Source organism: Pseudopodoces humilis, chromosome 9 (assembly GCF_049639895.1).
Source record: "Pseudopodoces humilis isolate 2021_Gansu_Grassland_sample_001 chromosome 9, ASM4963989v1, whole genome shotgun sequence".
Classification (NCBI taxonomy): Eukaryota; Metazoa; Chordata; class Aves; order Passeriformes; family Paridae; genus Pseudopodoces; species Pseudopodoces humilis.
This window is the reverse complement of record NC_142208.1, coordinates 9192909-9203239: the sequence shown is the minus strand read 5'-3', so window position 1 is coordinate 9203239 and position 10331 is coordinate 9192909. Positions and strand designations below refer to the sequence as shown.

At 45.9% G+C, this 10331-nt stretch overlaps 1 protein-coding gene and 1 long non-coding RNA gene across 8 annotated transcripts in view; one reads left to right on the top strand and one right to left on the bottom strand.

Moving 5' to 3' along the window:
* Window positions 1-1900: 1900 nt before the first annotated feature.
* On the bottom strand, window positions 1901-9006 carry LOC148183760 (uncharacterized). 2 transcript variants are annotated; one of them, XR_015773208.1, is made up of 3 exons: window positions 8792-9006; window positions 6925-7111; window positions 1901-3087 (listed from the first exon to the last, which is right to left on the bottom strand). It is a non-coding gene; the product is annotated as an uncharacterized LOC148183760 (long non-coding RNA). The 2 variants fall into 2 exon arrangements; XR_015773207.1 differs by lacking the exon at window positions 1901-3087 and adding an exon at window positions 5559-5639.
* The window catches only part of GRID1 (glutamate ionotropic receptor delta type subunit 1), a 554391-nt gene continuing 547520 nt past the window's right edge, over window positions 3461-10331 (top strand). For 3 of the 6 annotated variants that reach the window (XM_088059607.1, XM_088059605.1, XM_088059608.1), the window contains exon 1: window positions 3461-3572. The gene's annotated coding sequence lies outside the window, so the exon portion shown is untranslated. Of the gene's footprint in view, window positions 3573-8285; window positions 8368-10331 lie in introns of those variants that run through there. The other 3 variants (XM_088059612.1, XM_088059606.1, XM_088059609.1) reach the window with 3 other exon arrangements.

The window sequence follows — 10331 nt, the reverse complement described above, 5'->3', positions numbered from 1 at the left end:
TGTTCCTGGGCCTAAGGAAGAAAACACATGCATTAAGAGTCCAGAAATTATACAGCCAAAGGCCAGAAGGAGTTTCTATGAGCTCAGATTTCACAAACTACTGTCATGTGTGAGATTCTACTTAGACTTTGTCAGTATGTGGTTTGCTTTCCCAAACCTCTTCGAGAGACAGAGGTCATCTTCCTTTCAAACAGAATTACAGGCATATGCAAAACAGAGATGTCTGAAAGAGCAGGACTCTTCAGTACATTGTAGTCACTATTTTAATGGATGAAGTTTCCACACCACCAGTAAATGTCTAATTATTTCAGAAGCATATGGAATATTTTACGTCCTGGAGATAAATTAAGAATTGTAAAGATTCAGACTTGTAAAATGATGTTTCAGCGATAGCATGCTAAAAAGTTGTCATCTGCCTGTGACCAGCAGTGGGGAAGGAAAATAAATACCCTTGGTTAACAGACTTTCCTTGGAGATGAAGTCAGAGACACTGTCAGAGAAGTCTGATGAAGTCAGAGAGGTCTGATGGAATGACGAACCATCATGGAAGTTATGATATCAAAAGCTGGATCAGCAGCTGGGCCTGGTGTGTGGTTGCACAGCACTCCCTGTTCTGAAGCATCAAGTATTTCTTGGAAGAGCCAGGTGCTGCTGAAGGCTCTGAGGGTCCCTGGATGGGTGAGCAATTAGCCCATGAGTGTCTTGTTTCCCAAATGATATTCCAGGAGTACTGCATGCTGTCTAAGATTAAGTTGCAGAACATACCACCTACAAGCAGGTGCCTTGGAGATTCCATACACTGCTCAACCAGAAGCAATTTCTTGCAACATTGAGAACTTGGCTGGATAAGCTGAGGTCAGTGTTCTGCTCAAGGTTTGGCAGTGCATGGTGTAAAATCTGCAGACTTCAGCTCTCATAAAGTTGTTGTCCAGGACAACACTGGCACTCAGCTGCCAGGTGCCTTCCTTGGAAGCTGCTTTGCTGTCTTCATTAAATGCAGTTGAAAATTGTGGTACATGCCTATGAAATTTCTGTACATAATTCTCTGTTCATCTTCCCCTCTCTCATTTCAATATCACTGCTGAAGGAAGATTTTATAAGGTAGAAGTCCTTTGCAAGAGTACCTGAGAGTTGTTCTTTAGCACCAGGAAGAAACTGATTCTAGAATTTCTCTTCTACTCTGGGAGCTGGTGAGGAGAGAGGAGAAGATATGAACCATCCTGGTCTAAAAAGACTCTTAAATCACTACTGTTCCAGAATGCTGAAGTGTGCTTCTGTCAGTCTAAGGTCCAGGCTGTATCATGGCACTTGGTTTATTGCCCACCTTTCCAGTGTCAATTCCACAGAAACACTGAGTACACATGAAGTTTGGAATCCTGGATTTTCACACCACAGAAAGAACCAGCACTGACTATTGCATTACGCAGCAGTAGTAGAAAATAGATTTACTCAGGAGTGAATGCAGCAGCCATGATGTCCAGTTGTAAGAACAGATACTAGAGTAGAACTGTGGTTATTTGAGATGCTGTGAAAAGCGTGAAACTCATAATCTTTTGATGTCAGTGTTTCAGAACAACTATCATAAGCATCTGCAAGGAAGATTACAGGTATTTTGCTCCTTTTACTTTCATGAGGAGAGAACCAGGAGGCACACAAACCTTAACAAGACAGCTTCAAATCTGTCTTGCCAAAACAAGCTCAAGATCCTGAGCACAAAGGTGACAAAATTTCATTAGCAGGTTTCGTGCTGAGTCCTTCATCTTTGTAGAAACACAGTACCTGGAGGTATGTTGTGCTCTGGCTCCTCTGATCACCCCTGAAGCTGGCAGTAGCCCCCAGGAATTATCTTGTTGAGTTTCTGTGGCTCTCAAAACACTTGAAGGGTTGTTCGGGAGTCCTGTCTCGGTGATGCTCTGCCCAAGGCAGTGGGGGAGAGCTGAGCTCTGCCTGCTGTGCGTGTGTGGGCTAAGGAGATGAGTGTGTATCTATGCTGGGCTCCAGAGCGCTTTGTTTATGCAAGGAACTCTGTAAATGTACCTGGAGCCTTTCAAGGAGGATGCAGCACAGGCAGAGCAGAGTTCCCTGCTACTCTGAAGCTGCACTATTGGTTCATGCTGCCCTGATCACACTGGCTGGGAATTGCTCATGTTACTGCTAACAGGTACCACTCCGGTCAGACTGCAGGAGTGTTCAAAGGAGATCTTCTGAACATATGGACTGGTGGTAATAATGTGGGATTTGGGATGGGAATATGAGGCTCTATGAAAGGTAAGTGATAAGGTGTTAAATTGTGTCCTGCATAGGGTTAAATGGATTATCAAACGTGAGAAAAGCCACCAGACCTGCTGGAGTAAACAGGTGACTTTATGAAAGAGATGTATATAGTATTTCCTTGCAGTACTTCTGCTTAAATACAGGATTTACTAAGGAAACATCCCCACCAGTGTCTGCCAGACACACAGTGCTCTGCTCTTACTGTTTGTCACTGTTTGCAGAGGATCTCAAGACAGAGAGTGCACTGATTAAAAATAGACTTCTTGGAAACTTAGCGGAGGGAGAAATGTCTGTCAAAGCAAGAACTGTGTACGTATGAAAAGAGCTATCAGTCACTTTCGGTGTGGACCAAGAGCCCTGAAGCAACTCAGCAAGTGACTGTGCTTTATAACATGTCACTTGCAGTTGGAACTAGAGGAAAGACTGACTTTAGAAAGAGCTTCAGAAGCAGTCCTACCATCCACAGGCTAGCAAGTTTAACCTCCTTCCGAAAGAAATTGCTAAAAGTTACACACTGTAATAAAACATAGGCAGCTGGTACAGTACTTTGCTAAATTTTGGGAGGAACAAGCGAAACTGTAAGGATTGCTTAAACTCCAGAGGAGCTTATAAGTAAGCAGGCAAGTGTGACATAGATAATATAAAACTATTCACATGTTTGTTGGGAGAAATTCTGGAGATCATCTAGTCCAGCCTTGTTCTCGATGCTTGTTCAGATGAGCCCTGGCTTTGTTCCACCAAGTCTTGAAAATCTCTAATGATGGAGATTGCACAGCCTCTCTTGGGAATCCACACCAGGGCTATGCTTCTCTCCTAGAGAAAAAAAAACAGTTAAGATGTACTTCTCAAGTTTAAAAAAGGAAAAACACAAAAAACAAACAAAAAAACCCAAAAAACCCCACCACACATAGAAAAAACTAAACCAAATAAAACAGTTTTCACTAAAGCCTCCTCCAGCTCTTAAGCTGTGGAGAGAGAAAAAAAGACTTCTATTGGACTGATAACCCTCACTCCAAGGGTTTAAAAGAGAAGAGCTGAGCAGAAATAGCAGTTTCATCCCTTCAGGAAAGGAGGACTCTGCTGAGTTACCACCGGCTGTGGGCCGAGTGCTGCGCTGTTGGGTGGGTTCATGACTGCCCTGACAAGAGGAGGGGCTGGCTGGGAAGGGGTGGGGAACGCGGGCGCTCGGCAATCTTGGGGTTTGGGTGTTTGTGGTCAGATACAAATCTTGAGTGCTCAGAGCTGCGCAGACTGTAGGCAGTGACAGCATGATTGGAAGCCCAATGAACTTGTCACTGGTAAGTAATGCACGGGAGGAAAAATAGCTCTGTACTACAGCAGGTTAAACTGCAAATTAACTGTTGCCTGCGGGGGTGAGTCTAACTATTCAACTCCAACAGAGGGCAGAACGACAGTCGTAGCATTAGGTGTAATTAGGAAACAAATAGAAGAAGAAAACTGGAACCATCTTTGTATCATAGGATGCATCCCTGATGTTGCCTTGTTGAGAACTCAGTGTGGATTTTAGGAAATAGCAAGACACAGATACTTCAGCTTCTTTTTTTCTGCTTTATACACTAATTCATCAGCAGTGTGGAATAGCCAGAAGAGGTTAAATAGCCCAGAATTCTTCAGCGTGAAGAAAAAATAATGACTGGCACCAGTAACAACAAAAAATCCACTAAGATGTGGAAAACATGAATAGAAAATGACTGCTTCTCCCAGCACTCTCCTTTGTTCTTGTAGCAGGGAGCCCAGTGCAATTACCAGGTAACAGATTTTGAAAAAAGCAAAAGGAAGTACACTTTAACACAGGACAGAATTAAACTGTGGAAATTAAACTGTTGCACTGCCCCACAATCCTGGGAACAGTTTGTGCTGAATAGTAGCCTTTGCATGCCAGGCAGCTCAAGCGCACAGCAGTGTATCAGGGAGCAGCATCAGCTCTCTGCTTTCTGCAAGTTCTCTCCTTTCAAATTTTGTCCCAGGCCCTGCTGGCTCTGCTGTTCCTTGGAGGCAGCACCATGGCAGTGTGCACCTCCAGCACAGGCAGCTTTATTGCACCCTAATTCCTCAGTTACCCAGTGGTGGTGTCCCAGACACTGCTTCAGGATTAGCTTCTGCTTCAGGATTAGCTTGGTTTAAAGAGTCACGGCTGGCTGCCAGTCCTGGAGAGGCACAGGGGCCAGGCCCTGCCTCCCTCCAGGGGGCAGGGAGAGGGTTTCCATCCCACTGCTTGGGTGGTAGCATGGGTCTTTTCCCATTTCTTCCATACTTTTGGCATGTATTTTCCAGAGCTCACCACATGCCTCTTTATTCCCTTCCTGCTTCTTTTCTAGCTCTAATTTCCCTTCACCTCTCTGCTTTCTCCCAGCCTCCACATGCCTGTCACTCCTTGCATAAATAACTTGTATTCTTTTCAAAAATAATCCAAGTCTCCTCTGAATAATCTGCTACACTCAGATTGTGTTTCCAAAAATACTAAACAAATGCCACAGAGAGACAGACATGCCTTGGCAGTAAATCTTGCTCGCCCTCTGACCCTGGCTGGAGATGGCCTCAGTGCGGCGGTCAGGCGGATCCCCCAGAGCACTGCGGGTGCCACAAGTCCGGGCTGGTGGGGTCCCTCCTCAGCCAGCCCTCTGCTGCTCCCCTCTTGGTGCACCACGCGTGTCTTTCGGGGGAGCTCAGCTCTTTGCTCAGCCCCGATTTCCCTGCGGCAGCCTCGGTGACAGGGAGGGATGGGAGATGGATGTGCAGCCCCGGGGCTCAGCGTGGGGCAGCCGGAGCAGCTCCCGTGCGCGCTGCCAGGAGCCGGGCTCGGGGCACTCCGAACGCTGACAACAGCAGTTCACATCCCCAAAAAGCGGCACCTCTGAGCTCAACCCCTGCACTGCTACACGCCGCTTGTTCCGAGTCCATCCAAGGATGTGGGAGGGCTCTGGCACAGTTAGCAAAGTCAGGCTTAATTGCACGTGAAAGTGACCCAAATTCAAGGAGCTGCTGACAGAAATGTATACGGCTCTGCTCCACGGCCAGCTCTGGGTTAATTATTATGGATCAGTATTTTTAGTAAGCATTTGCAATAGATTTGGTGTGTCTGAAACCTTGTTCCCATGGAAGTTCATCACAATGTCACGTATTTCATTAACTTTAACCTTTATTCTATGCAATTAGTAGAAATGTTTCTAAAAACCTCTTTAATTTTTTTTTTCCTGCCCCCTCCCCACTGGGAAGGCTAAACAATGGTGTGAGTTCTAGGCACGATTTCTAACATGACAGAAGGGTGAGTTGGGCCAGGATATAAATATAAATCCTTAGAAGGCGGGAGGCAAGAAGAGTTGGTTTACAACAAGATGGAGATTCTGTCAAAGAAATGTATAAATGTCTAAAGTTAAATTCAATAAATAATCTGTTCTTCTACCAATAAGAAATATACACTATTAAAAACAAATTGAAAAAATAATTGCAACGTTTGCAATATTTCCTACAAAAGAGAGAAAAATCCTTGAGCAGTGACAGCTCTTAGTATAATTTGCCTAATTTCATACACTGATTTACATGTAAGAGTACATTGCTATGACAACTTTTAAATCTTGCTAAATTCTCTTCTTACTATTTCCATTTTTCTTTTCTTGCTGTACTTTCTAAAGTGTCCTGTAGTCTGGGATCTCTTCCACACACAAGGACCTTAAATCCTGTAACTCTGAGTGCACTTTGAGTACTACTGTGACCGCAGAGTAGTTTTAAAGCTTGTTACCCTCAAAATCTTGTTAATCAAGAAAGAGAAAACATAATATATATGTGTGTATATACATATACAAAGCCAAGAATTTATTGTTAGCATGTCTGAAATCTTAACTTTGAGTCATTATTAGTCCAGACCTAATTATTACAGGAAAAATACTTCTGCAGAGAGAGAATTGCAATAATAATAATAATAATATAACAATACAGCTAAGTCTCTCATACTCACAGTTCCAGTTCTTGTCCCTTTCCTGGTGTTGCACTCACCCTGCCACTTCTCAGGGTCCTAATGTTTCTGCCTTCAGTGTGGTGGTAGGGGTGCCAAGGCTGTTCACCAGCACATGAGGTCTTTTGGCTGGGAGGGATGTGATGATGGCTGCACCTTTCTTGCTCCAGGATCCACTTGGGATCTTTTTTATGTTTGCCAACAAACATTCACACCTGGCTGCTTCATCACTGGTTTGCAACCCAGCATATCCAAATTTGCTGATGGTGGAACCTCATTCTTTGTTCTGTTATGCTTGAAAAGGTGGTTTTGTCTAACTCTAGGTCTGTGTTTTTAATGGAAAACAATGGTTGGTATGTTTGTAGCTATGGGGTTTCCAGTGGCAAGCCTGTGCCTCATCTTTTGTCATCTTATTCCTGAACTCCTCCCCACTGCATCCTGTGCCTCCTCCTCTCAAGGACTCTGCAACCACCCCAGGTCTGTGTTTTCTCCACATGACATTTATATTGGTTATATCTTCTTCTGCACAGAACAATGAGCTGTCAGTCCTGTCTGTGTACAGGACAACTACAGTGATACCATACAAGGGTAAGCAAAAGTAAAACCAAATCATCCATGACCATGTGGTCAGAAGAGAAAATGCTGTTACAGATAAGCCAAGTTAAAAGAAAACTTACAGGTAGGTCAGCAAATGTTCTGCCAAAGCAGGCAGGGTGTGACTCAGTGCTGAGGCCACAGAGCAAAGCACATGGGCTGTCCCCAGCAGTGGCAGAACCTGACACAGGGCTACAGGCCACTGTCTCACCAGCAGGATGAGTGCTGTAATTCTGCTGTGTCACATTCCAGCTCCAGTTGCAGCAGTGCCTGACAAAAATAAGGTACAGGTGTCAAGCAGCAACATCTGGGATCTTAATTACTGCTCCTACAATAAAAGAACCCAGCCTGGTGTTTCGGTCTTGCTCCAAGCTGTCTGGGCAGATGTTTGAGTGGAAAAATAGCTTGCTGGTGAGATCAGCCTGTTCAATCCAGGCAAGTGAGAAGAGCGCTCATTATTAAAATGGAAGGCAAAATGAGGCAATTCTTCTGCCTGTCAAATAACTGGGTAAATCTTCTCAAAGTCTTTGCTACATGTGCTTTTTTAGATTTGGTTATCTCTGTCCTATGAGAGTAAAATATTCTTGGCAGTGGAAATGCTGCTCTCACAAATACCAAGTGCCAAGCTTTTAAAAATTAGTACAATGTAGAGAACATGTTTTTATAAAAGGGTTGTTGAAATAGCCCAAGTTTCAGACAGGCCTTCTTTTCTAAATAACACTGTCTATTTTCAGGAGCTATGCCTGGTTTTCACTGGAAGCACCACGAGGCCAGGAACTTCTCTGCAGCTACAGCTGTACTCTGTATCCAGGGGTGGGAAGCAGCAGTCCAGGCGTGCCTCCAGCCAGGAGGGGCCGAGGCACAGCTTGGCAGGCAGAAGATGGTGGTTTGTGCTTGGCCAGAGGCCTCTCGAGCAACTCAGACCAAGTGTCCTTTCACGTTCCCCACCCCGGGGCACTCCAGAAAGTCTGTCCAAGTTAATGAAAGACAGGCTGCACAAGCTGAAGCTTCATTAAACCTGCAGCACAGCTGCTAAGACCATGCTTTAGTTTAATTCACAAATGGGATTGAGTCAAGCGTTTACCAGCTCTCCCTGACCCCAATCCCCAAAGGCTCGCTGTGTTTGAGCTCTGAGCTTAAACGTCTCTGCAATCCTGCTTCTAGGCCAGGCTGGAAAACGAGGGCACTCATGTTTCCCCTGGTAATGGCCAGACTCTTATGTGAGGCGAGAGCTCACAGCTAGCCTGTGCCCTGCTTTCAGCTGGGTTGGAGTTAATTTCTTCTTTCTGCCTGTTACAGTGCTGTGTTTTGGACTTGGAATGAGAACAGTGTTGACAACACACCGATGTTTTCGGTTTTGCTATGTCATGTTTATCCTAACTCAGTTAATTTTTAATTCTTTTTTTTTTTTTGTGTCTTACTCTGATTCGGTGAGAAGGTGCACAAAAGAAACTGAGGGAGCATAGCAGGGAGGGATGACCTGAACTGGCCAAAGGGATATTCCACACCAGAGAACATCAAGCCTGGTATATCCTGGGGGAGCTACCCTGAAGTGGGGCTAATCTGGGTTTGGGAAGGGGGAGGGTCTGGCATTGGCCAGTGGGTGGTGAGCAGTTGAATTGTGCATCACTATGTTTTTATTATAATAATTAGTATTGTTAATTATTCTTAACTGTTAAACTGTTCTGAGCACAACCTAAAGTTTTACTTTGACTCTCCTCCCCATGCCAGCGGGGTGAGGGGGAGTGATGGGGCTGAGTGAGCGGCTGTCTGGTGCTGTATTTCCAGCCGGAAATACTGGAGCCCAGTCACCCATCAGGAAGGAAATGTATCGAATTTAGAATTTAGTCTGGTTTGTGGCTGTCTCTCCCCGGGCACGACTCTGGGAGCTGGGGAGGGGGGTGTTATCCCACAGCCTGAGCTGCTGCCCGAGCCTTGGGGGAACCTCACCTGGTGATGCCACCCCTGCTCACGAAATCCATCCTGGACGGCTCCCTCGGCGTTTCTCCGGGATCCCAGGCTGTGAGGGTGGACGTGAGGCAGGGGAGCGCCTCAGGTGTGCCCTGAGGAGAGGGCCCGGCCCGCTGCTGAGGCAGGGCCTGTTCCCGGGCGGGGCGGGACCAACCCAGATCCTACTGCTGCCCACAGCCCGCAGAGCTGGGGCTTGCAGCGGCTTCCAGCAGCTTCCTCAGGCGGGTGGGCGGGGCCCGGGGGCTTCCAGAAGGTTCCTCAGGCGGGTGGGCGGGGCCCGGGGGCTTCCAGAAGGTTCCTCAGGTGGGTGGGCGGGGGCTAGGGGCTTCCAGAAGGTTCTTCATGTAGGTAAACCGAGCCCTGTGCATCAGGCAGGTGAGCAGGCTGGGCTCTCGCCGCCTCGTGGCATTTGCAGTTCGTGGCCAGTGTTTTTTCCCCTGTGTTTTGGGGACAGGGTGGGCAGGCACAGCCCCACGCCCGTGCATGGGCAGCCGTGCCCCTGAGGAGGGCCTTGCTAAACTCACCCTGCATGACCCCGAAAGGCTCACCCACGGCCAGCTGTTTCGCTGCTTATATTTGCTTTTGGTAGCCACCAGGGGGCGACGCGCTGAAATTTTAATTTCCGAATTGCAGAAATGAGGCATCGTGTTCTTTAAAGGTCAGAACTCAGGATAAAACTCTGCAGGTAGAGAAAGCGTTTTCTTTTGTGAGCTGGCCATGAGCAAGCTGCTCATCTGCTGCTCTCTTGGGCTGTGTTTGGAGCATACTAGACACACCTAGTTGTGAATTACCTGTGGAAAATTTCCCTCAACCAAAAAAAACAATGATCTGTTAGAGCTGAAACTGTGGAAAGATAGTTGTGAATTCTGGGTTTCCTGGTGTGAAGAAGAAGAAAAAAAAATATTTATATACAGTTGAAGTATCCAGCTTTGCTAATATTTACAGAAATATGTTTATTTCACTCTTTTGTTTGGAAATTTTCATTCTCCTTTAGGAGACCAGACAAAATGAGTGAGACATTTCTGCGTGTTAACAGTCACACTCTGAAGGTGGTATGTTTCCTCTGCCCCAGAGTAGGACTGTGACCCTCCTTATTTCTGTGGAGATTAGAAGAGATTATTTTGGGCATTATTGGATACCCATAGTAGACAGCTAGGAAAGTTAGTCGGTGTCACATGTTCCTTGGGAGCCTGCCAACAGGCGAATCCATGCCTAATTACATGGTCCATTCAGCTGCAGCTACTTCAGTATCAAACACTGTTGTTCCAATAAGTGTGAATTTCATGCAAAAGGATGTAAACATCAAACCGCAAACTAAACATGGCCCTGGGCCATAGGGATGCACCAGGGCTGAGGAGGGCACACTCCTCACCTCGATGGAGTTTTCCTCGAAAAGGGAACAAAAAAAACCCAACGAAAACAAACAAACAAAAAATATGATTGTTATCGTTTGGACTTCTAAAAAAATTCTTCATTGCACATGTGCAAATAAAAACCCCAGTTAGTTGATTTGGGTAGT